The sequence below is a fragment of the Capra hircus genome, chromosome 14 (assembly GCF_001704415.2).
Source record: "Capra hircus breed San Clemente chromosome 14, ASM170441v1, whole genome shotgun sequence".
In the NCBI taxonomy this organism is placed as follows: domain Eukaryota; kingdom Metazoa; phylum Chordata; class Mammalia; order Artiodactyla; family Bovidae; genus Capra; species Capra hircus.
Window position 1 is genome coordinate 42227210 of NC_030821.1, and position 25755 is coordinate 42252964.

General features: G+C 39.5%; 1 protein-coding gene across 4 annotated transcripts in view; it reads right to left on the bottom strand.

The window, feature by feature from the left end:
- The window catches only part of ZFHX4 (zinc finger homeobox 4), a 210606-nt gene extending 188328 nt beyond the window's left edge, over positions 1-22278 (bottom strand). For 3 of the 4 annotated variants that reach the window (XM_018058389.1, XM_018058387.1, XM_018058390.1), the window contains exon 1: positions 19546-19765. The gene's annotated coding sequence lies outside the window, so the exon portion shown is untranslated. Of the gene's footprint in view, positions 1-19545; positions 19766-21861 lie in introns of those variants that run through there. The other variant, XM_018058388.1, reaches the window with a different exon arrangement.

The following is a 25755-nucleotide window of genomic DNA, read 5'->3' on the forward strand; positions in this document are numbered from 1 at the left end:
TCTTTCAGCCACAGCCTCAATCAACATCTCCCTTGGCTTAACAAATCATATGCAAGCACATCTGATGAAAATACTTCCATCATTTTTTTAGGTTTTGTTTTTTTTTTTTTTTTTTCCCAGGCAAGCATCTTAGACTGTAAACTCCCTTTGTTGAGACCAAGAAGCACTTGGTCTCATAAAAGCCGTGTCAATTTCAGGTAGCAGGGGAAGGTACCAGGAGTGTGTATGCCCACTTGTGGTGTGTACCTGCAAACCTCAGCTACTGGCATAGCAGCCTGATTAGGGCTGACATGTCTCTGAATCCCTGCACATCTCTCCATTTGCAGAATGATGGCACTGTACACAAGAGTTGAGTGGTCTGAAAGTTTAGTGCTTCTTTTCAGTCTGCAGAATAAGCACTGCCTTGATTTATCAAAAAGGTAAGCCATCTTCTTTCAAATCTCAAAACTGAAGGGACCCAGAACTTCAAGGCAAATAGCCCTCGCACATAGATGTATCAATACTTTCAGGTATGCTGATGATTTCTGAAATGAGGAAGGCAGACATGACTATATGCATGCATGCGTGATAAGTCACTTTGGTTGTATCCAACTCTTTGTGACCCTATGGACTGTAGCCGGCCAGGCTCCTCTGACATGGCTACACTGCATTAGTTATTATACTGGGCAGGATGGACACACAGTGATTCACTATGGACTTCCCTCCCACCCCTGTAGTCTATTACATAGACTTCGCAGGGGCAGAGAACTAAGAAGGAAACAAAACACTGGGCTCACCAATATTACTAAGCATTTTAGAAATTACTTTTTAAAAGTTCTTCTAGAAGAAAGACATCATTGGAGGTCAGTGGCATATTAAGTATGAAGAATAACTTCTTAATACTGTCTTTACTATAATCAAATTTCATCTTGCCAGCTAAATCAGAGAGGAAGTGTTCAGTTTCAAATATATCAAAAGAGCTGCACAGATTGAAAATGAAATCAAAATTCATTTTGGTATCTAAGATGGTTAAAATGACATTCTAATTGCACACGAATCAAACATCACAAAGCGTGGTGTGTAATTTTAATTATTGAGGCGCTCCAGGTTAATTATCTTCATGGCATGCATGCAGCTTTTAAAATCCTCTGAAATAATCTGATAAATCACCATAAGCATGAAAACCTAATAATTCTCTAATTAGTCCACAAACATTCATATTTACCATTGCATTTACCAAATCTGCACCATGTATAAACACTGAAGGTAGCCAAAATGTCTAAAATAAAGTCCCATGCCAGACTAAAAGGAATGAGGAAGGCAGGGAGAAACTGGAGGTTTGGAGGGAGAGCAAAGTGATAATGCTGAACTAATGATCCTAGATAAAAATATCAAGTTCTAGGACTCAAAGTAGCTTTTTTTTTTTTTTTCTTTCTTTCTTTCCTATGATGACTTAGGCAGCTATGTAGAAGATTATTCACCTTAATTACAAGAGTGAGAAAAGTTCTCAAACAATTTACAGCTTTATAAAGGAGTTTCTGAGCTATTCTTATTATGTAATTCCTGTTTTACCTATACCCTACCTACAACAGTTCTCAGCTGACAAAAACACTCACTAAAATTATGACACAATGCTAAATGCACCTCAAATGAGTCGTGTGTAACGCACAGTTAATAATTTTGTCCAGATGCCAAATGGATTCTGCAACGTATCATCAGTGTCTCTCTATATGAAGTATTAATAGATCCTACCTTTTTATTTTATCTTCATAGGATCAGGAGTAACTATCAAAAAGGACTTTATTGATATGAGACAAAAATTATGGAAACTATACTACAGAATCAATCACAGGACAAAGCCATGTGGTAGGACATACTCTGTTACAGCACTCCCACATAACTTTACACAAAATTGCTTATCAAGTTCTCATAAACTACACATTAATCAGAAACTAGTAAGTGTTCTCTACAATCAAAATAGTAAATATTCTCTACAAATTTACATTTCATTCCAAAAGCAACAGTAACAAAACTATCTGAATTGATAGAGCTAGTAGTAGATGACCTGATTTTTACATTTGTAGTTATATACTATGACCATGTTTACCAGCATATTTTGATGGAATCACTTTAGTTTGTGCAGTTAAAAAGTTGTTCAGATCAATATGTACCAAGACACTAGAGATGATGCTAAGTGATTTCACTGTCACCAGCGTCAGACAAGATCTTTCTTTTAACAACATGACCTATTTAGGAAATTTACACTAAAGTTTATAAGTTCCAGTTAAAAGACCACAAAGACAACCATCTAACTTATACCAGAGTATTCATTCCAAAATAACTTTATAACAAGTAGATGCACTATAAAAATTGCTTCACCTGTTAAACTGTTATCTATTTAGTCTTCACCAATTACTATTCTCTACTACCAAACATTCTACTAAAAAAAAAAAATCACCCAAGTCCTCAAGAAATCTCAAAGAGAAAACCTGATACAATTTTAATGCTAAATTCAGAACAATACATACTAGCTGGTCTGTAGAATACATGTATGCAGTTTTGGGTATTCTCAGCAATTCACAAGATCAGTGACTTTGATCATGTAAATCCCTTTTTGGGAACTAATGGACAACATGCAGAAAGGAACTTTTATGGCTCATTCTGCCTTACTGTCGTCCTGCAGTCACTTCTGCCTAAACTCTGCTCTGCTAAATGACCAAACCCACCTATGAGGAGCCTTGCTAATGAAAGAGGGTGCTTTCTGAACAATAGGCAAATTCCTTTGCATTCAGAAGGCAGGGCTCCCATTAGAACCCAAAATCAGAGAGGCCAGTTTTACCTCTGTTTTTTAATTGATTGTCCCAGCCCTCCTTGGTGACACAGTGAGACAGTGTTTGTGAAATGATTAAAAAGAACGTGATCTGATCAAGAGGACAGAATAATGGGAAAGGAATGCTAGGTTAGCCACTCAGCAAAGTGCTGGGAAAGAAGACAGACCACTGTGCCCTTTCGCCTATTGTTTTTATTCTCATCCGCTCTTTGCCATGTCGTGATACTTGGAGTCTTTATTTCATTTTGAACGGGTTAAAAGTTGGTCACGTAAAAGGGAATTCGGTAACAAGTCACAAATCCTAAAAATGTATATATATATATATATATATATATATATATATAAAATAAATAAAAATCCTTGAATTATATCAAGTTTCCAAAAGGTCATCACTGTCTCTGCTGTGGCCTTTTCCCCATTCCAAATCCTCTATCAATATGTCATAGTGAGTTAGCCAAAGACAAAAGAGAGGCGCAGTGTGAAAACGGCACATATATCTAATGCTGACAAAGCAATGAATAGACCTTCACAAGTATAATTATACTTGTTTATTTGTTGCCACGTACAGAGAGCTGATGAAAAAAATCCATCAAAGTGGTATTATGCAGACACCAAGAGCTTCTTTTCTTCGCTCGCTAAAGCCACATTGAAGCTTAAATTCCTTATTGTTAAATTCAGAAGAAAGAAAAAAAAAAAGATTTTGGGCTGGATTTTTTTCTTTTTTGCATCATTTGCTGACAGATCTTTTGTGTCTTGGGCTGTATTAGCTCACACTGCTACCTCATTTTTACCCATGTTGGAATTCATAATTACAAACTACTGTACAGAAGCTTTTAGAAGGGTGTGGTGTGCTGACCAAGATGAGAGAGTAGTGAAATTGGCCTTTTCTCACAGTCTGGCTTTTGATATATCAAAAATACAGGTAAAGTACCTGTGTAGAAGCATCAGTTACATCAGAATGCATCTTTGATCTCAGTCTTTTAAGTCAGTTGCTGGTGCTTTTCTTTACTCAGCTTTCTCTGCAATTTGCTTATTTTTGGATCTGTTTAGTATTTCATAAAAGACTGCATAACTTCTTTCCCATTTCAGTATTAAAACATTAGCAAGAAGGGAGGCAAATGCAAGGATGTCAAAGGACTGAAAATACTAAGTAAAAAGATTTCAAACCCAACTCTTAAGGGGCCATTATGTTCCAATAGACACTAAATCACATAACTTAACAAAAGCACATTTTTAGAGGTGGGGGAGGGGCAAATAAGCTTTTTTTGTTATTGTTTTTTCTTGCAGGATAGAAATATATCAAAGTAAAAGCAATCTGCATAGTTAATGTTTGTAAGCTTTACAATTTAAAACAGAAAAGCTGTAATTTTTCTTTGCTGGCAATCTGGAAACACTCTGGAGTTAATTACAGCTGATTCGGAGTGAACCACACAAACAAAGACCAGTCTATGTCCAGACAATTATACTGCATTAACCAGCTTAGAGCTTCCTGCTGATGTTTCAGGGCTCTTCTGTTACACACTTCTACCTTCCCAGCACGAGAGAAAATGCTTCTGCAAGAAGGAATTAATGAACAGAACTGCAAAAGAATGTGTGACGACCTCTCCTGACACGGCAAAAACTTTCCACCCATGTCACGACAAAGGGGAGAAGGTAATTAAGTTTGAATAGAAGGATGTAACCAAATATAGTAAGCACCTAAGCCAGGCAGAGTTTTAAAGAGGGAAAGTTGACAAAGACAAACATGAGTGTGTAAGTCAACGAAGTCCCCGTTTTCCTCTTTCTTCTCATTAAAACCTAAATCAGCTATTCAACACAGATTTATTTCCTTCTCATAAACAGGACTCTTAGAATTGATATTTCTGTTTCTTGTTTTTCCTTTTTCTTCCTATGTTCCCCACCTCATCTTCCCAAATTCTCTCTCTCATCTCTAAACCTCTATGGACTTTATATGACAATCACAAATCATTAAACACATGTGTTGGAGAACTGAAGAGGAAAAGTACCCCTTGCCAATGGTTCTGATAGTTCTTAATTTGATTAGTTGTGGGAAATAGGAATTTTCCTCAGTTTTCTTCGTGACTTTAATCAAACTCCAGCTACTTTCCTTAGAGAGAAATCAATAATCTCTCCTTAACCAAATTACACCATTATATGACTCATTTTATTTGTTTGCTTCAGGAAAATTTCATAATCAGTGAGCAAGATGGACCTAATACTTTAGCTGTCCTCTGTAAACAAACTTTGGTCCTTTTAACCAATCTAGTTGATTTCTAATTTTCTTATTCATTCTAATTGAAAATGAATAGTTAGCATTGGTGTGAGACAAGGACATGAACTGTAATTATGTTCAGTGCCTCTTTCTGATTCTTCTTTGATACTGTTTTGCTAGTATTCCAGCTGACATTGGGGCTTTGTAGTGATTGCTTCATTAAAGAGTAAGGATGTCCTAATCAGCTAAAGCATTACTAGAAAGCTGTTGTTTGCCAATACTGTGAGAATATACTGACTTTTCTTTTTGCTTTCTTTACAGTAGAGAAAGATACCTCTGAATGCCATCACCCAACCATATACTTAAGTATTAATCATCTTCCCTTTGTCTCATCTATGCAAAGTTGGATTAGAGTTAAATGACTCTATGAGCCTTTTAATTTTTCTTCCCTAAATAAATATTAATCTACAAATCAATCAATGAGTTTTATATTAAAACACATATAAATATACTCTCTGGAAATACTAAAAGGTTATGTAAATTATAATCAGTTTTACAAAACATCTCAATAATAGACAGAATCATTTTCCCCTCTCAAGTCTCTATTCCTCAATCCCAACTATAATTGAAATTTCAAGTAAATAAAACTTTGAAATGGAAAGTTTAAACATGGAACCGTTTAGTTTTCCTTGGGAAAACATGTACTGGATCAATTAGTTTTAGAAATTTATAAATAATAGTTGCCATGTTTTGTACATGTTTATATTTCTAGTCTTTAAAATGTAATGGACTAATCTCTCTGGCATACACCCAGTTTAAGTATTTAATTGATGATGCTTTTACGTTGCCGCATAGGGACATTTAAAAATTTTATCTTAATTGGTTTCATTAAGGTAATTATAACTATAGAATATCTGACTTCAGATTTACCAGACTGGTGAAAGTAATTCCACAATACATTTTTCTCATATACAACATGAAGACAATATATGCTAATATATACATGCATTTTTTTCTGTTTTGTCTATTAAGATACAAAATTCATTATTAAATACTGACAATTAAATATTTAAAGGAGAAAACAACTGCTTAGTTATTTGCATTTCATGATTCCCACCAATATGATCTCATAACCAACATAACAGCAGTGTAGTAGTGTAAGCACAATCTTTTTTTGAAAAATGTCATTCCTTGCAGGCTAAACCTACCATAATTATCTTCATAAAATTAATCACAAGTCAGGTATTCCAGCAAACATTCTTATTCCCTGAGCAGTGGTTTCAATGATTTCACATGATTTCAAAATAGTTTTAATGAAGAAAGTTATATGTGTAATTTCTTAAATCACTACCAGTGCCTCTTACTATCCAAGACTCTTAATCTATCAAATACAGTCTCTTTTTATATCCCATGTAGATATTTTAAATCATGTTATATTAAAAACCACATTAGGGCTAACATAATAGAGAATCTAAGTGGAATGCCAGGTTTCTTCTGGATGAAATATTGGCAAATTTATGTTTGATCACTCAGATTGGTTGGTTATTTTATTTCTATTATGAAGAGCCTTTTGTTTGCTTTCTGTGTATGTGTGTGGGGTGTTTTTCTTCTTTTTTGGCCTGAAAGTTAATTTGACTGCTGTCCATAAGTGAAGTGAGCAATTCAGTAATTAACTTTTGTGTTTTAAATGTATGAACTTTAATTAGATTTCATTATAAACAAACAAACGTCAGCCATAATTATAAGCTCCTTGGTTTACCCACATATTATCCCTTTTCAAACAAACTTGATGTCAGACAAATTAAAATCAAGCAGCCAGCAATTTTGAGTTGAATTTTACATGATCTGCTGGTAACCTGATTACTTTAACTTCAATATCATTACAGGAAAAGTATTTCAGGAAAAATAATGACAAGAATTCCAACAGGAGACAAGCTTAATTGTATTGATTCAAAAGATGCATGTTCATAGAAACCATGTTGAAGGAATAATGTTATCTCAAATCTACAGTTTCTATTAAGATGAAATTGTCCAGCATGAAAGAGGCAATTAAGATTAGTGTCTGCAGAACTAGAGATACTAAACTAACTAAATAATTATATGGGCCCAATTATCTTATACTTTTAGTAGCAAAATATCAGTATGGAGCAACTACAAGGCATGAGGTTTGCAGGTTTATTTACTGACTGGTGTATCTATTAGGACCAAGAACAAGTGGAGCTGTCAGGACATAATGAAGGTAAATGATTAGTTAGCACCAAGCCTGAACTCTTCTCCAATGCAATAAGAGTTAATTAAAGTTTACCACCAAACATCAACCAAAGCAGGATGTTGATCAGGTTTCAGCATTAAGTGCAAACAGACAATAGTTGGCAGCAATTAGTGCAGCTATCAAATGACATGCAATGATAATTATACATTTAAAACTGCTAAAGAGCTGGGGGAAAAAAATAATCAGCCTCTTTGACGACAAATACTCAAAGGGCAGGAAACAGGTATCAGATTATTTCACTTTAACACTGTAAATCAATAGAATTAAACAAGAAAGCGTTGTATGGGTACATTATCTGAAAGAGAACAGTTCACTGGATCCAAAATGAAATAAATCTGCTAGTACTGGCCTATCAAAGATAAGAACTTCTGTAGCTAGAGAAAATCAGTTACTTTTCAATTAAACTTTCAGAGCGAAGTCTGTGTAAAGAAAGTTTAGCCTCTAGGTTTTCTTTCTACCCTCAATGCAACAAGTATTTCACCATAATTACTGTTATTTAAATTATTAACTTTCGCTCTTAAGGTACTGTCAAAACTATTTTATGCATGAATATTATCTTTAAATGTTAGGGTCAAAATTATTTAAATACAGCTAAATTTAAAACAAAAGCCAAGAGGGAGGGAGGCCCAAGCAGGAGGGGATGGATATATATATATATATATATATATATATATATGTATGTATGTATAATTATGACTGATTCACATTAATTTACAACAGAGATCACCACAACATTGTAAAGCAATTACCTGCCAATTTAAAAAAAAAAGAAAAAAAAAAAGAAAAAGTCATATATACATATTTAGTGAACATTATGGCAGATCTTCCCTTGATGCCATTCAAGTCAACCACTTCACTCTTGCTGGATTCAGTGAGACTGCATACAACACATGCCTAAAAATACTTTTAATAAACCACCTCATTCTTTACCGTAGTTTCTGGCCTGCAGCCTAGAGCATGTCTCCAGAATTATGCCCATCCTCATGACCCCCACCTCTCCATTTTCCCAACTAATTCTGTTATGCTAAGGATTTGTACACAGTGTTGGCTAATCCCAGTATTTCCCTGGAGCTAAATCTAAGCCATGGCCAACTCCCAGCACAAAAATGTCTTTCTCCCAAAGCCCTTTCGCCCCCTTCAGCACTCATACACTCATTGGTCCTGACATTTTCACTTCAGCCATGACAAATGAGCTGATGACTCTGATGTGATTGCACGGGAGGAAGGCTTTATCTAAAGATATATCATTAACTCTCATCACCATCTCCTAATATGGCTCTTCTGGGTTAATGTGTTGTGAAAATTTGAGGAAATTTTTGTGTAAATATATGCACTTCAAGGAGTAAGAGACCAACTTCATCAAAAGGAGGAAAAGGGAAGCCAAAGTGGACAGGATCAGGGAAGGGGGGGGTGGGGAAAAGACTAGCATGTTGCTCTGAGGATTTAAGTAACCCAACTCAACCTCTGCCCTAGCAAACCAGCCAGTGGACTGTCTCTTAAAGGCCCCTTCCCCTCCCATGGGCAGCTGGAGCATGATCTGTGAAGTGGCACAAAAAATAAATAAATAAATGAAGCTTCTCAGATAAAAACGGCTAATCAATCCACAAGCCCATTTCTTTGTTTCTATCCCCATGTAGGGTGGATTTTACTCTCGAACTCTTAATTCCCTACGTTATTAAATCTCTCTAAATTCATTTTAATGGAGAAAGGGATTGTCAAAACCCATTTCCCTCCGAGGTCATTGTCTTCTTCAATTAGAAAGAAGCAATCTTTTTCTGACCATTATTCAATGTGAAACTCTTCAAGCTTTAAAAAGCGGGGGAAAGGAAGCTTTTCCACTGAGCGTGAATGCCACAACCTTTAGGTTAAGTTAGAACCCAAGTTCCAGTTACACAAGTCTTGTTATGTATACTATGGCGTTTACAGAGTCGATGCTTGTTATAACCTCTTCTTCAATTCAGCGGAAGACACACAGCCAATCAGAGTCGACTACGGTCTAACAGACCTTGGGAAAGGAGGTCAGGCTTTGAGGTAAAGTGCTATTCACTATTGGACCATGCAAGGAGCTCTTTATTCCAGTGCTTATTGGCATCAGTCCCCCTTACTAGAGCAAGAACAAAGCCAAGTGCTCGTGCGAGGTTTATGAATAAATCAGAGGTGAGCCACTTTAAGTGCTGCCCATGATTTCCTTGTTGACAGTGAGCACTTAAACAGGCTTCTAGGACCAGCAACTTCTGGCAAACCACAACGATTCCTAATCTGCACCCTGCCTCATTTCAAGAATGAAATGGCCCACCCCATTTTTCCTGCAAGTTGTCACCTTTCAGGCAATTCTTGTCCTATCTCAAGCAGTTAAGCTGTCCAATCCCAGGGCGGTCAGCTGGCCCTGTGGTCATCATAGAAACTGGACCAACTGAAAATCTTCCTTTGCTTGGAAGAATTCCACAAATGAAAATATCTCCAGCATCACAAAAGTTATTCCCAATATTATAGAATCTCTGGATATGGGAGGACTTGAGCCAACAGAGGTAAAAAATGTTCAACGATTTGCGAAAGGGAATGCACACACACTCACACAGACACTGGATTCTCATTGGCTGTGCTCTGTAGTTGTGTGATGGTTCCCAGAAACTTCTCTGAGCTACAGTTTCATTATGGGTTAAACAAGGGGATTGTGCTGTATGCCTTCTGACTGCAACAATCTATGGTTCTAATATAAAAACCCATTTAGATTATGCTGAAAGATAGTTTTCCCTATGGAATTTTCCAAGACAGACCCAGATGTTTTTAAGGTTGCATTTTTTCCCCAACAACTAGATTTCAAGAGGAGAGGCAGATTCCAGTAGTATAGTAAACTGAAGTATTCTATTTATGTTTGTAATTAACACTCATCTATTTTTTTAATATATTATTGAAGATATTTACCAAGAATTTGCCAATAGTGTCCATTACTGTGAATGCAGTGACTATACAGATATGGGTGCTGCCCTCATGAAGGCTGAAATTTGTTTGAGAAGAAGCTTAAACAAGTACATTCTGAAAAATGCTAAGATGCTAATTATTTTCTTCCAATGAAATATATCCTTACTTTATCAGTATTCAATCAATGCTTAGCCTTAAATAAATGGGCTTCAAATGAACTGTCAAGTCCAGGGCCACTTATAAATAAGCAGAACACAGGCAAGGCACACACTTTTATTTTTTAAGAAAAGCTTGATCAAAGATTGTTAACTATTTATAAATGTCAAGCAAATTTCAAACTCAAATCTGGAAAATTGTTATCCAAAATACACTTATATCCCATAAAAATATAAACAATAATTTAAGTGTGTATCTTACATGTATCACAGTGGGCAATTACTATGAATTTAAAAATCAAAAAGAACTATGAATTTAAAAATCAAAAAGAAAAATGATAAGAGAAATATATTTTAGTTGAGGGTGGAAAATTGTCTTTATAAATTTATTAAACCTTATCATGAATCTTATTTGAACGTGGGTAGTCCTCCTCTGAGTAATTCATTCCTATGGAAAGATACAGGACTGTGATCTTCAAGAGATAAGCCAAGAGAAGACTCATAACTTCGCTATAAAATCCCTACAAGAAAATTTAAGGGTTCAATAATATCCCTGGGTTATTAATAACTGGATCTTTTCTCTAGGTCGGTATAAATTTTGGTCAGCATGGTGCCAGGTAAACAGCATTTATTCTTCTTTCATGGCACATTAAAATATCATAACATCAAGCATATAGAAAGGGATTCTATGACACCTAATGTAGCTTTGGAAAAGCCTTTAATTCAAAGACTTACAAACAGGAAGGGTCAACTTCAATTCTGAAATAAGCTTTGTAGTCTCTTCTATTATTGAATATAATGGACAGTCTGGAATCTTGAGTTCCTGCAGATAGACTAAGGTTTGAATTATTTAAATACTATTTCTATTCTAATTTGCTTCTTATAAAGACCCCAGAAATGCATTGAAAACATCTTGAAGCCCCTCATAACCAAAGCAACTTGTGACAAAGGAGGAGCAGATAATAAGGTGGAGAAATAGCCACCTAGATATCATCAAGGTATCCGCCAATGAGAAAACATAAGGAGACTACCCTTTGGCCCTACCCCTTAGGCATCCTCCTTGCTTAATTTCTATCGCCCTCCCTGTGGGGACACATGTATACTATGGCTGATTCATGTTTATGTATGGTAAAAGCCATCACAATATTATAATTATCTTCCAATTAAAATAAATAAATACTTTTTTTTTTAACTAAAAAAAAAAAGAGGCAGCATCTCTACTCAAAAGGTCTATGTAGATTTGCTGTATCAAATGCCCTTCAGGAGAGCATATAGTAAAACCAACTATTGAAAATAATGAAAAGGGAAATATAAGGTATCAGCCCTGTATACATTCACTTCCTTTTATGTTCACAACACATTAGTTTTAGGTAAGCTCTCCAGCAACTCTGAAATACAAACAAGGTATCTGAGGCTCAAAAAGATTAAATAACTTAGATAAGGTCATCTATAACAAGAATTTAACCCAAGGGTCTTATAGATCTAAAAAGACCTCTATTGGTCACAGAGTTGTCAAAAAATGGAGTAGATTTTAAAATACCTAAGATTTAAGTTAAAATAAACAGTCTCATTTAAAAAGAAAAAAGGAATCCAAAGTAAACAATCAAAAGAATGTCTGGTTTTAAACTAAGTGTCATTTTTTTCTGTACACTACGCTGCCTCTAAAACATCATAGCATTGTCTTAATTTACTTTCCCTCCACAAAAGAGAAACCTCTTTCTTCTTCACACCGTGTTCATAGTTATTAAGAATACACTTTAAGTCACTGAGATCATCAGTATTTTTATGAATCATAGACTCATCTTGCCCATTCAAAGTACCTAGGCTAACCTCCTACGTCATGTAAAAATATGCTTCCAGTCACACTGGTTAGAGGCCCTCCAGATTCTACTGGTCTCCTTTTCAGTAAGTGAGAATTCAGTCTCTCAGAGGAGACAGCATCACTGTTGGATTACCATGGCCCATTTTCCTTTTCTTTTCTTCCCCATTTTCACCAGCTTTGCCTTCATTCACAGAACAAACCCCTTTTTAAGTAACCTATATAGTTGAGTGACCATTAGTCCTAGTGGGGGACTGCTGAGTTCTCCTGACATGTTCCTGCCTTGTCGGCTGACTCAACAATTACTTCTCCAGAGTTTAACATTTCATATTTTAAAATGAGCTGATTGAACTGAAGAATTCTAAGGCAGTTCCCAGGAATTAGCCCTTTGATAGTTTCCAGTTGTCTTATACCCTACCTGCTCTTTTCTGTTGCGATCCTCTTGGCCAGTTCTTAGAAAATGAAAGAAATTTAGTCTACAGAGGAAAATGCTCAGGCTATGCCTATAAATAAATCTAAAGAGGGAAAGAGAGACATTAACATGGAAAAGGGACATAGACATGTGCGTGTGTGTGTACGTATGTGTGTGTGTGTGTGTGTGTGCGTGCGTGCATGTGATGTCTATACTCCCAGTTTGTCAACCAAAAAGGATGACTTACTCTCAGTTCATTTCTGGGCCCAGGAAATTTTACATATGAATTGCTTTATTCCTAAATGTATGGGAGAAAAGTACTATGAACTATACTGTAGAAAATCTACATTAATAAAGCCTTTCAGGTTTAATGAAAGTACTTTGGGAAACGATTGGGCCTCTTCAATTTACCCTTCCAATCAGGCAAATTTTATGATTCTTTATGGGCTTCCTTCTTAGAAAGTTTTGTTTTGTTATTAACAATACAACCAGGTGGCATACACCAGCTAATATGTTTTTGCATTTTAACACTGTTGAAGCTATGGATTTCCTTTCTTCTTTACAGTGAAGGAAAAGAATTTTATGGACAGTTATAAAATGCATATTTTAACCCAAAAGTCAATTTTCTCTGGTTAAAATGATTTAGATCTGAGTGAATGCTTGCAGAATGCTTTCTGTTTTTACAGCTAGGACACAATGGAACCTATAAACTTCATCCTAGAGGTGCGTGCTATAATGCATACCATTCAGAAATTATCAACTGTGCACTGTCGCCTCCCCAGGACAAGCAAACATTAGAACTGATCAATCATCTAAATATATGATGATAGTGTGTGAACCCCTGGCCTGAATGACTAAAACACCTACTCAGGGCATTATGACATATTAACTAAGTCAAGCTGCCCAGATTCTTAAATTATATTTGTTTATTTTCTCAATCTCTAGAATTTTCAAGTATCTAATTATATCAGAGATAAGCAGCTTGCCAAATACGACTTTAGTATCAGAGCCATTTTTAAGTTGTGTGCATACGTTCAAAAGTGCCTCCAAATGGCAAATATTTTATTTCACTTACAAGCCTTGAAAAGTGTAAGGAGAAGTGGGGAGCGGCCATTCCTGAACTGAAGATTGTATGTCAAACATGAAACCATATCAAACTTTCAAGGCAACTTGTGAACCTCTGAAACTAGGGAATTAACAGAACATCAAATCCCCCAAGATCACAAGGGGAACAATCCGTATGCAAGAAAATAATGCCATTGAGCCCTCATTAAAAGACCATTTTGTCCTTAGCCATCAAAGACTGTGAGTGCACTAAGATCCTGGTTATATCATCAGGATAACTAAAACAAGTGCCAAGAGAAATTGTGCACTTTTAGTTCTCACATGTGTCCATCTGTTCACATATAAACATATATTCTGCTTTCTGTCTGATTCCTAAAAATCTTGATATCAGAATACCCTGGGTTTTTGCCCATTTCCTAAGAATGCAGACATCACATAAGCTACTATTAACCCATGTGTGATCCACTTCATGGTGACTGGAAAGCTGCCAGTTACAACACATGGTGCTTGGTTAACAATGTCTTAAAATATAAATGAATTTATTTTTTAAATTAACACATTTTTCTTATGGAAATACCTTAATAAGCCCTGCTGCATGTAAAAGAATAGCCTCCATGTGGATTTTTTTGTTCTTTTAAGACTTTTTGCAAGCATATCCATAAACTTAACCATAAAAGTTTCTGAAACAATCCAGAATTTCTTGACAAATTTTTTAAAGGGGTCTAGTAAAGAATTTTGGTGACTTTATATAACAGAGATCAAACACTTTTCCCTTACAATGTTCTGTACTCAAGAGGCAACTCTTATACTTTAATTTACGTGAAAACACTTCTGATTTCCCAAGTTTCCATGTAACCATCTTAATAGTACCTCAGCAATTGAACCATTAAGGTGATGAGGCAAATAGAAGTTCTACAATCTAGTAACAAAACAAGTTAGCTTAATATCTGGCTGAATCTTTCAATCCTGCTCTGGGGCAGCCTTCAGTAGGTCATTTGTGGTGACCCCCAAACCGAAGGAGTTTGTTTATAATGTATACATATAAATAATTATTCACACTGCAGTTGATTTACATATGTACAAAAGAGCCAATTCCCACCTTTGAAAGTGTCTTAACACTTACGGTAGTTTAACTGCCCTAATTATGGTTGAAGAAACATCATTAAGAGCCCTGATCACCACGTTGTCAACTGATAACCAGTTACAGCCCTAACTAGTAACAAGGGAAAACCCTACTGCAAATATTTCCAAGAGTATTTAAACACATTAGAAAAGACTTACCTCAAAATGAAATACATGATACACCTCATGAAGATGAATTAAATCCTAAGACAATAACTCTGTATCCTTTCCTACCAGCCCATCCCAGCCCCCAAAGCTGACAGGCCACTTAAAACACAACATTGCCAAAAAATCAGAACACACAACTCTTTCCCAAGTGAAGTGTTCTACAAGCTGAAACAACTATTTACAGCAGATAGGTGGAGGGAAGGGGCAGAAGTAACTAAATGAGATATACACACCATACTGTTGGCCTCTTCTGAAATACCCTTTTGCCAGCAAAGTGCTGGGAATTCTTGATACTCGATAGTCAATATTTGGCTAGCCTAATATGTTTCTAGAAACTCTTCTATATACAAACCTCTGTTTATCATTCTCTAGTACACTATTGTCATATATATTACTTCCCAGTGATGATAAAAACTCAGGGCATCTTATAAAGTACTTCCCAGTGATGATAAAAACTCAGGGCATCTTATAAAGTTGCTGAAATCCGAGCCCCTGCTTGTTTTTTCTAGTCTTGGACAAACATAACTTTAGAGTGAGCAGAGCATAGGCATAAAGAAAGAGGAGCTTGCATTTTCATCTTCTTTTCATCTCGGTCATTCAGTCAGCCATTCAGAACCCTATTCAACAGAGCTTTTCATTATGCAAAAAAATGCTAATCCTTTTCCGATGCTTTCACACTTGTATAAACCCCCATTCCTTCAACTGAAAAGCAATTATATCAGTTTACCTTTCTGTCAAAAACAGGATTAATATTCCAATAACAGAATTTCCTTTCTTTTCCTATCTTTTTGCTTTAGGAAACTAGAGATTATTAGTAGAGGCATTCTTAGAGTAAGAATACATTATTTTAAATATGATTATGTGAACCAATGAGCGGGAAAAGGGGAAGAATCACAAGAAGAAAAAGTCCTTCAGTTACTGCAGAAACTCTTTTCTGTGACAGAACTGACCTTCCCATTGCAGATGCCCAAAGACACGGAGACTCACTCTGGTCTATTAATCAGAAACAAATTATGAAAGAATGTAGCTGGACTGGTTGACACTAGCCTGTCTTGGGAGACTCAGTCACAGCCTAGTAACAATGTCCTCTTCATGGGTAATGAACAGCCATGACAAATGGGGCAGAGAAACTATTTATTTGCATATGCAAATTCTCACACAAGGGAAACATGTACAAACAAGTGTCATTGTAAGGTGGATTAGGCAAACAACGCTTTCTTTTTAGGACATTCTGCAGCCCAGAACATTAGTCAGCACAATTAAACCAGTCTCCATGGAGACTAATGAAATTTCACCATGGTATGAGTTAAATTAGATAGCTAGTTATGTGTTTCCACAATCCAACTTGAAATCCATTATTGTTTCAGAACAATACAGCAATTGTGCCTAGCTGATCTTTGCCAGCTCAACAAGCTTCTAAGTTGACAATTTGCATATGTTAATATAATTAAGCACTAATTACATGAAACTTGTACATATTCACATGCACTTTCCCTGGGCGATTTTCAGTTTGAACCTTGGCCAAGTCTTTAACCCTTAGAAAGGTTTTAGAGGAGGGGAAAAAAAAAAAAAAAAACCACACAACTCTGCCTATGGGTACAGCCCCTAGGCAGACACAGAAAGGCTCCTCATTTATAAACACAAAGCTTAACCTGGCTTCTCATATTTCTAGCAACAATGACAGAAAATATTTTGTGAGTGTGCTAGGGACCAGGGATAAGGGAACAGTGATTGAAGAGTTGGGGGTGAGGAGAGTGGATTCATCTTTAAAGACTTATAACTAGTATCTACTCATAGGTAAGTAATAACACTCATTTCAAGAAAAATGTGAAGGAAGCATTTGCTGTCACTGACATTGTTGAACACTGGGAGATGAAAATGATTTGACAACAGCAAAAATAGCAAGTAGAAAAGGAAAAAGGAGCCAGCAGCACCTAATGAGCTTTACATAAATATATGCAGAGGCAATTAAGCAATGTTAATTACTATGACAGCAGTTAATTGAATATAATTAGATATTTTAAGCCACTGAATAAAGCATAGTTAAGATTAATTTTATTGAGATTAATTGTAAATAAGGATAGATTAACTCTGTGTTTTGACAGGCATAAAAAGTAGTTCTGCAAATGAAGCAGGAGTGTGGCCACCAGTCCAAAAATCATATATTATTTTAATGTCACACCTCAGAATCATCTCCTCAATAAACATGACTTTTCAAACCCAAACAGACAGGAATCTTGAAGAAAAACAAACAGCTTGCAGAGATTAAAGAGCCTTTTGTCCTTTTTCATGTGCATTTCTTTTAACAGACTAAATTAAGCGAGTCTGGTGTACGTGTTTTAGGAAGGAACATTTCACACTGAATGGAAAAAATGTTCTATCACATATGAAATTCTTGCAGCTGTGCGGAACTTGGTCCAGATGGTTTTAGACTATAAAACACCACCAAATGATAGACAGTAGGCCTTCCCAAGATTATGTGATAAAGTCACAATCTTTTATTCTGACCTCCCAAATTTCTGCTTTGTGTTATTTCTCATCAAATCACATATTTTCTTTTACAGTAGTGCTTCTCCAAGAGGGTTAAAAGAAACATCAAGCCTACTAAGTGTTAGGAACTAATATTAAGTGAATGGAAGAAGGCCTCTTTCAACAGATAGCAGCTAAATCTCTCAGTCCCAAAATGCAATGATAGCCACGACAACGATGCAGGTGACAATACTTGGTTATTACTCTCACAACAATGGTTTCTAGAAATATTTCTTAGGGGAAAATTGCTAGATGAAAATCCCTCCCAAAGACCTTCACAACCAAGCTAATCCATGTACACTCTTTAAGAAAATTAACACAGTCTTCAAGAATGCTGAACAAGTCACTAATAAGAAAGGAACTTCAATTGATTTTGAAATTAATCAATAGGTGATTAACATAATATTTTTAAAGCAGCAGAATGTATGTTGCATATACACATATAGTACATAAACATATATATTATATTTCCAATACTTTTTAGCTCTTAATCGAACAAGGACTTTAGGCTATGGAGCCTGCCTCTACATTGCCTAGCAACTTATTTAGGATGCCCTTAGTCTTTATAACAAAATTCCTAAAATGGTCTAGTGAAACAAGACTACGACGACAAGCCATTCTGCAGTGAAAGATTTTAAATCATCCAGCCTCTTCTAATAGACTTGAGACTTATTGAGGTAGAAACCATAAAAAATGAAGAAGGGAAATTTAATCCCTGAAATATTGATTTGCACATTAATATCATATAGGCAGAGGGCAATTTGGCTTCGTGGAAATGACACATTGTCGACCCTTGGTGAAGTCAGAGCCAATCTAACTGCTGAACATGTCTGAATCTCAAGAGTTATTAAGGGCTTCCCTTCTTGCCTTTATGACTTTTCTTCAGCCTACCAATGCAATCTTAAATGTATTATCTTTAAGAAATAATTGTAAAACCTCAGGGGTTTTCCAGTTAATGGAAGGGAGGCCAAACCACATCAGATTCTGAAATGCAACATTAAACCCTTGCAATCAACAAAACCACCTCAATTCTCATCCATCCAGTGCAGGATCTAATATTGTTATTAGAGATAATCAAATTTCATTGTGTAAATTTAGGCTCATGGTCAGAATGGAAGCAGTAAATTCTGCAATATTAAACAGCGATTTTCTCAGCCTCCTTTATGTTTTCCTTTGCTGGTGCAGCATCTTTTAAAATAATCCAACTAGCTCAAAATTAATGAGCAGATCTGGACTCATCTGCTAAAAACTGCAAAACATTACAATAAGGCTGAACATGTTTCCTTCATTTTTAACTTTAAGTGGCAACTTTCACTTCCTAGACTGAGAGTCCACTCTCCCTGCTTACTCTACAATTGGTGCTATTGCTTTGACTTACACAGCTGGTTTACCTGACCTTTCTTTGTTCCTTAGGTACATTTCACTTTTCAGATTTATGGTATTTCCCCCATATTTCATTGACTCTATCTTCATTGCCATAAAAATGAAAACACTTAAATATGAGTTTACTTTTTAAATCCAAAAGCAACCAGCTACTGAATAAATACACAGTGATACTCTCTTCCCAGTTTATGCCATAAATATTAGAATTTTTTTTTTTAACTAACTTGTATAAACCTTATGATCCCCACACTGAAGCCAGGTGCAAGAGGTTAAAACAGCTGGCTAGCCATCTTTTATTTTTGTGTGCCTTCCTGCTGATTGAAACCGCAAACGTTGAAAACTATCAAATATTCCCTTAAGGATTTTTTTTTTTTTTAAGAAGAGGAAGGAAAAAAGAAAACCTTCCTTTTCTTTAACATGCTCCTCTGTAGAGAAGAAAAATTCTAAAACACAATCAGTCACAGAGATAGTGAAATAATCCCAATCTCTCCTTTCTGTTGTATTTAAAGCATCCTTTCCAACAACTTCTAGACCCAGTTGTTTGTATTATTCAGTTAGAAAAGAGAAAAGAGGTGGGGGGGGGAGAAAGAAAGAGAGAAAGTCTGAGCTTGCTCTGTCAGTTTTGCCAGTAAATATAAAGTAAAACAAGTGTTGATGGCACCGAGAGTGTTACATACCCGGGCTGTGTTTTTGCATTGCTCTCAATGGAAGCGATCGATGCCCGTGTCACTGTCGCGTCCCAATCGCAGCCAAGTCTCAGCCTTAATCTAAGCAACACCCGAAAAGGCAGCGGCAGCCGCAGCCTCTCCCTGACTCTTCCATCCATCCACCCAACTAAAAATATAATACTACATATGAGCTTTAACCACTCCACGTTTATAGGGATCAAGCCACTGAAAATCCAGGAGAACACAATAAAAAAAAAAAAAAAAAAAGCCCTCCTTCTGTCTCTTGTCTCTCTCTCCTCTCTCTCTTCCTCTCTCCCCTCTCTGTCTCTCCTTTTGCCATCTACATGATCCTTGATTAAACATGGAACAGAGTTAATAAAAAAAAAGGGGGGGGAGGACTCAAGGAGAGGAAATGCAACTGTCAGAAATCGGGACCGCCAGATTTCCTGGTGAACCTGCCTCTGTCTGAGTCAGTGTCAATCCACCATCTTCCGCCAGTGAACTTGTCTTTGGCTTTTTGTTTGGTTTGGGGGGGCTGTTGTTGTTGTGTGTGTGTGCTTTTTCGGAAGGGGGGAGGGGAAAGGCGAGGTGGGGGCTGGAGGTGGGGGGAGTAGGGAGAATATGTGTGTCTGTAAGTGTGTGTTGAGTGTGAGTGTGTGTGTCTGTGTCTGTGTGTGTGCAGGGGTCGGGGTGTGTGTGTGGGGGGGGGGGGGATCCGTGTTCGCGATCTGAACCTCTGGTACCTACAAGGAGGGTGTCTCACCGAACGGTAGCTAAGACCTCACCACAACCGCGCGGGAGCGAGGAGTCGCGGCCAAAGGCGCCCGCCCGAGCCTCCGCTCTGGGCCGGACCCCAGCCCGAGCGGCCGAAAGAAGCCCCCCGCCCGGATCGCAGGTAACAAAAGAAATACAAACCAGTGCACCGTCCTCGGGGCAGGGGCGGGAGTGGCAGGGGGGAGGGGGACAGGGTGGGGATTCCTCTGGAACTTGGGCATCGGCAGAAAAACTTTATCCAATTCCAGGAGAAATTTTATTATTACTATTTTTCCGATCGAAAAGAGCAGAAAGCCTGGGAGGGAGGGGGGAACGAGATAGAAGTAGAAGGAAGGCGAGACCCGACGCATTCCAGCCCCTCTTCCCTTAGCTGCTCCCCGCCGGAAGGCGCACTTGATGCCCGGAGAGGCGAAGAAGGTGAAGTTCGTTTGTAGACCTGGAACCCCTTTCGGGGGGCGTGAGGGGCGGGGGTACCGGGGAATAAATCAGTTCTCACAACCGGCCACAGCTCTCCCAACCATAAACAGACACACAGACACACACACACACCCTTTGCCCTTTGCCAAAAAAAAAAAAGAAAACAGATTCTTGACCCCCGGCCTCGGGCAGCTGTCCTCCGCTCTAAGGCACACCCGGCGGCGAAAGCGTCGGGAGAGAGCTGCGGCCGCCTCGCGGGTCCCCGGCCCCGAGGCCCGGCGATCCTGCCTCCTAACGGAACTGCCCGGCGTCCTCCAGCGCCCGGGTCCGCGCCGCCTCGCGCTCAGGCGGCCCGGCGTCTACCTGCAGCCCCGGCACGCGCCCCAGCCTCTCGGAACCCCCTGCCCTGGGGCGCACTGAGCACCGGGCCTCCGCGCACCGAGCGCCCTTCGCGGAACTTGAGCCAGGGAACGGTGGATGATGAGAGGAGGAGAAAATCGAGGCTGAACGGGAGGGTAGGGGAACAGCGAGAGATGGGCTCCGAGCCCCCACCGACCACCTTCCAAACTTTCGGAGGAGGGGTGCGAAGGAAGGGGGCATCCCGACCCGGGCGCGGGGTTGCGCCCCCCCGCACCCCGCCGGCAGTGTCCGCGCCGCCGCGGAGCTGACAGCTTCCCCGCGCCTCGAGAAAGCCCCGGGCTCGCGGTGGAGACAGAACCCGAAAAGACAGGCAAAAGGAGAGAAAACTGCTCGGCCAAACGTGGATGATCCGCCACTTAATCCAAAAGTTAAATCCCAAAAAACGCATTTCCCCCCCCAACCCCGCAAGAAAGTGGAAAACCAGATCCTTCAGTGCCCCCTCCCTTCCTCCGCGGAGCAAATCCTGGAGCCAAAAAAAAAAGGGGGGGGGAAGAGATAGCAAAGGGGGGCAGAGCGGAAGAGATGGTCGGGCTGAGGGGATGTGAGCGAGAGCGAGCGAGAGCGAGCGAGCCGGGGGCAGAGAGGGAGAGAGGCGGAGAGGGAGAGAGAGGGAGCGAAATATCAAAGATTGTGCAAGATCAGGCTGGAAAGATAATCGATACTCGACCTAAATTTAACACAAACTACTCAATAAAAGTTAAAGAAAAAACTTACTTTCCATTTCCCCTGCAGTTCCTACTCGATCTTCGCCTCTTTTTTGTTTTGCTTTTATTTTACTTACAGCTGATCACATCCAAGTAAAACGAGAGGGTTCATTAAAAAAAAATAAAATAAAAAAATAATCCTCGAACTTTATTGGGTGAAAATCAAAACGCTGGAGCAGAAAGTGGGGGGCATGGAGCGGTCCTCGGGGATCCGGGAGGAGTTAAAGCATGTGCCGACCGCGGTCTCGCTGTTTGGTTGTGAAGGGGTTGGGAAAAGGAGGAAAGGAAATGAAAATCCGATATGTCTTTATTCTGCTAATTATTATCGTTTTAGCCCTGTTTAAAAAAAATGGCTGATTAAGTTGAGTGCGCATGTCTTTGTGTGTCTATTCCCGATATGCACTCTGGGAATGAGAGAGGAGAGCGAGGGAGAGGGAGAGGGAGCGGGGGGGAGAGAGAGGTGTAATTAGTGAGGTGATCAACATTCCCCAGACTGCAAATGACGCGCAGCCCGGACTCGGAGCAGCCCCAGAGCCTCGCGGCTTCCGAAGCTCGGAGCGCTGTGGCGGGAGCCCGGGACGCGGCGACCACGGAGAGGGCAGGGACTGGGGACCTCTGGGGCTCGTACCCCACGCGCCCCTGTGCGCGCGACTCCCAAACTTCATTAGACACACACACACTCAGGAAGGAGGGGGAGAAAATAAAACACAAATACCTCCCAAGCCGTGCCCTTTAAACACTCCGAAAAAAATTTTTTTTCTCATTTTAATGAGGCAAAGTAATTATTATCGGACCAGAGATGTGTTTACTAGGGAGCTTTAAGCAGCAATAGGAGAGTGAGGGCACTGGAAAGGTTTTCTCTGCTGAGTTACTTCTGCTACGTCCAGGAAACCACTTTAATGGCGAAATGCAGGATCCTGAGCAAATATGCAGATATATGTAAATAAAGGGTGCCTGGCTGTGTGCAAACACCGCTCTGCCTTGCCTATTTCAAAAGGCGGGATTGCACCCAGGATCCCATAGACACTCAATTTAAACACGTTATCTTTCGCTGGCAACATGCAGGAGAGAAAACCCAGGGCATGGAAGATGGAAGGGGTTAGTTTAGTCAAAGTAAACTTTCAAATGAGGATAAGTGCTGGTTGCAAGGGTGTTCGTGAGGGTCTTGATGCTGGCCTTTATGTAATATTTTTGAATATTTTATCAGAATTGCATAAGTTCAATGTAATAGCTTTAAGAAGACTTAGGAAGAAAACCTTTCATCTTGTGAGTCTGTTGAATTATCTTTCTTGAAGCACATTATGATGAATTTTAAAACCCCACTACAGATCTCATTAGAATGAAATATACTTGGTATTTTCTGGTGCAAAATTTAAGGTGGCTGATTCTCATTTGAAAATCTAATTATCTCTTTCCAATATTACAGATGTGAATATGAGTGACACTTTCATTAAAAGATAATTAACTAAAACTAGGAATAGACATACTTTTAAATACCCCCTACTGAATATGGAATATATATCTCTCTCTATATATATATATCCATTGCTACTCAAAGATAGCATCTCAATACACCACCATATCACAGGTTACAAGTAGACACCATCTATGCAATATTTCAAAAATAGGGATTCTAGAGAGAAGGAGAGAGTAACAAATCAAACAAGCAAAGAACAGGAAATACTTGCAATGGCCAGCTTCCTGGACAGGTGAGGCATCAGCTCCTTTGGAGCTGACAGGCCTTTGAAGTTCTGGATGGCCAGGATCTGCTACAAAACCTTGTCTTAGGCCTTAAGCACCAAATCTAGGAAATACCAACTGAAAGGTTTATTGCGCAAGCACTAGAAACAACAGAGCCTGCAAACATCATCTTTCTGGGCCCGAAACCTTGTGTTATCAGGGAACATTTGAAAAATCCTAAGACTGATGCAAATGGGATTTAAAAAACCAAACAAAACACCTGGGAGGATAAAAGCACAGGCGTCAAAAGAGCAGACTTAGGCCCAGATCAGGAAAGCTGGTTGCCTACAGCAGCTGGTTAAGGTTACAATGAAAGTGCAGAGGCTTGGAGTGGAGACTAAACCCTAGATATGGTCTTTATTAAGAGAGAAAGAGAGAGAGAGAAAAAAAAAAATCTCCCACCTTAGGAATCTAGAGTCGGTACATGTACTAGTGTGTTAGAAACCAGGACAACTAAACGTTAACAGATAGAAAACTATCTACTTCTCCAAAGACTTCCTTCCATTTCAAACTTGTTTCGGAAGAAATCTGCCCAGAGTGGATGGCTTCCTAAAATTTCGGAGTTACTTTGTTTACAGCCCCACCTTTACATGGCAACTCTCTCAGGAGTCTGCTAGTGGGTGTCTGATTGCGCCTCAGTGGGGTTTATCCATGTGCCTTAGGAAATATACATACCCAGGAGAATAAAATTTAAATTCCCTGCAACTTACAAGTGAAGAAGGTGTTTATGTAGCGTTACTGTTTATCGAAAAACACCCCAGAGAGCAAAAATTCTGGCTTTAAAAACTATTTGAGGTGCGTGTATGGGGAAGAGGGTGGGGGATTTTAAAGAGGCTAAGGGGAAATGAAGGCAGGGAAACTTTCAGGTTCAAATCAGGAAAGATCAAGCCCTTCGCGGGAGAGGGTTCCATGTACAAGCTCACTGATGGAAAAACCATTTCCTGAGATTTCAGACGGGTAAATGCCTATGATGAAGGAAACACCTGAGAACAATAAGTCTGTTTCAGGCTCAGGTGAAGAAAGGGGTCTATTTCTGGCATGGAAGAATAGGGAAATGATGATCATTTCGTTTTCAAGTTCTCCTTTATTTCTTTTGCTTCCCCCCCCCCAAACACCATCAATAATATTAATGTCATTAATGTCAAAACACCAAACGTCAAATAAGGAAAACCATTTTTAAAAATTTGGTGGCTATTTTTCTTCTGTGCCCGCATCCCTCCTTCTCTTGAAAAATACAGCTGGTGTGTGTGTGTGTGCGTTGGGGGGGGCTGGTTATTGAATTCTAAGTAAGAAAACAAAAGGAAGAAGGATTTGTAAGAGGGGCGCCCACTTTTGCAATCTCTTCTGCTAGCGAGTATTCCCCCTCCTAGTGTGTGTGTGTGTGTGTGTGCGCGCGCGTGTGTGTGTGTGTGTGTGTGTTTCATTTGAATCATCTCTTCCTGGTCCTCTTTCACCTCTTTCCTAAGAAGACAGGCTGGGGTGAGGGTCGGGGGTTAATGGTCTGAGGGGAAGGGGCAGAGAGGAACTAGCACAGAGTCAAGAGTTTCCTCCAGGGCTCGGCCTTGGAGCGCGCGGAGGGGAGCTGGGAGCCGCGGCCACAGGTCTGCGAGGGGTGGGCCCGGAGGCGCGGAGCGCGGCACCGCGGGCAGGGGCGCGGCAAGGCGGGCGAGCTCGAGCCCAGCCCGCGGGCTGCTCCGGGGCGCGGGCGCGTTCCGCCAGGCTCGACCCGGCTGGGCCGCTGCCCCCGGCGCCCTCGTCCTCGGCCCCTGGCTCCGGGAAACCCAGCTGCTCCGCTCGAGTCCCTGCGGACTCCTGGCCGTCCACCTTTGACCCTGCACCCCCACCCCCACCCCCATCATCCCGCTGTCCCTAAACTCTGCGCGAACCCGCCGCCGTCCTCACAGAACGCTGGGCTACTTTTGATTCCAAAGTGAAACGAGCCGAGGTTTGCCTGCCGCACCCAGAACTTTGCCCAAACCCTCTTCTGCACTTTCCCCAGGGCTGCCCCCGGCGAGCCCAGCCCCCGGCTGAGCACTCGGACACTGATCCCCGGTGCAGAGCTGGGGGAGCACTCAAGGGCTACCAGGTGGTTGGGTGTGGAGTTTTGGCAGCAAGGAGTAATTAACATGGAGACAAAAGGTAATTTCCACTTCTAGACTTTTTC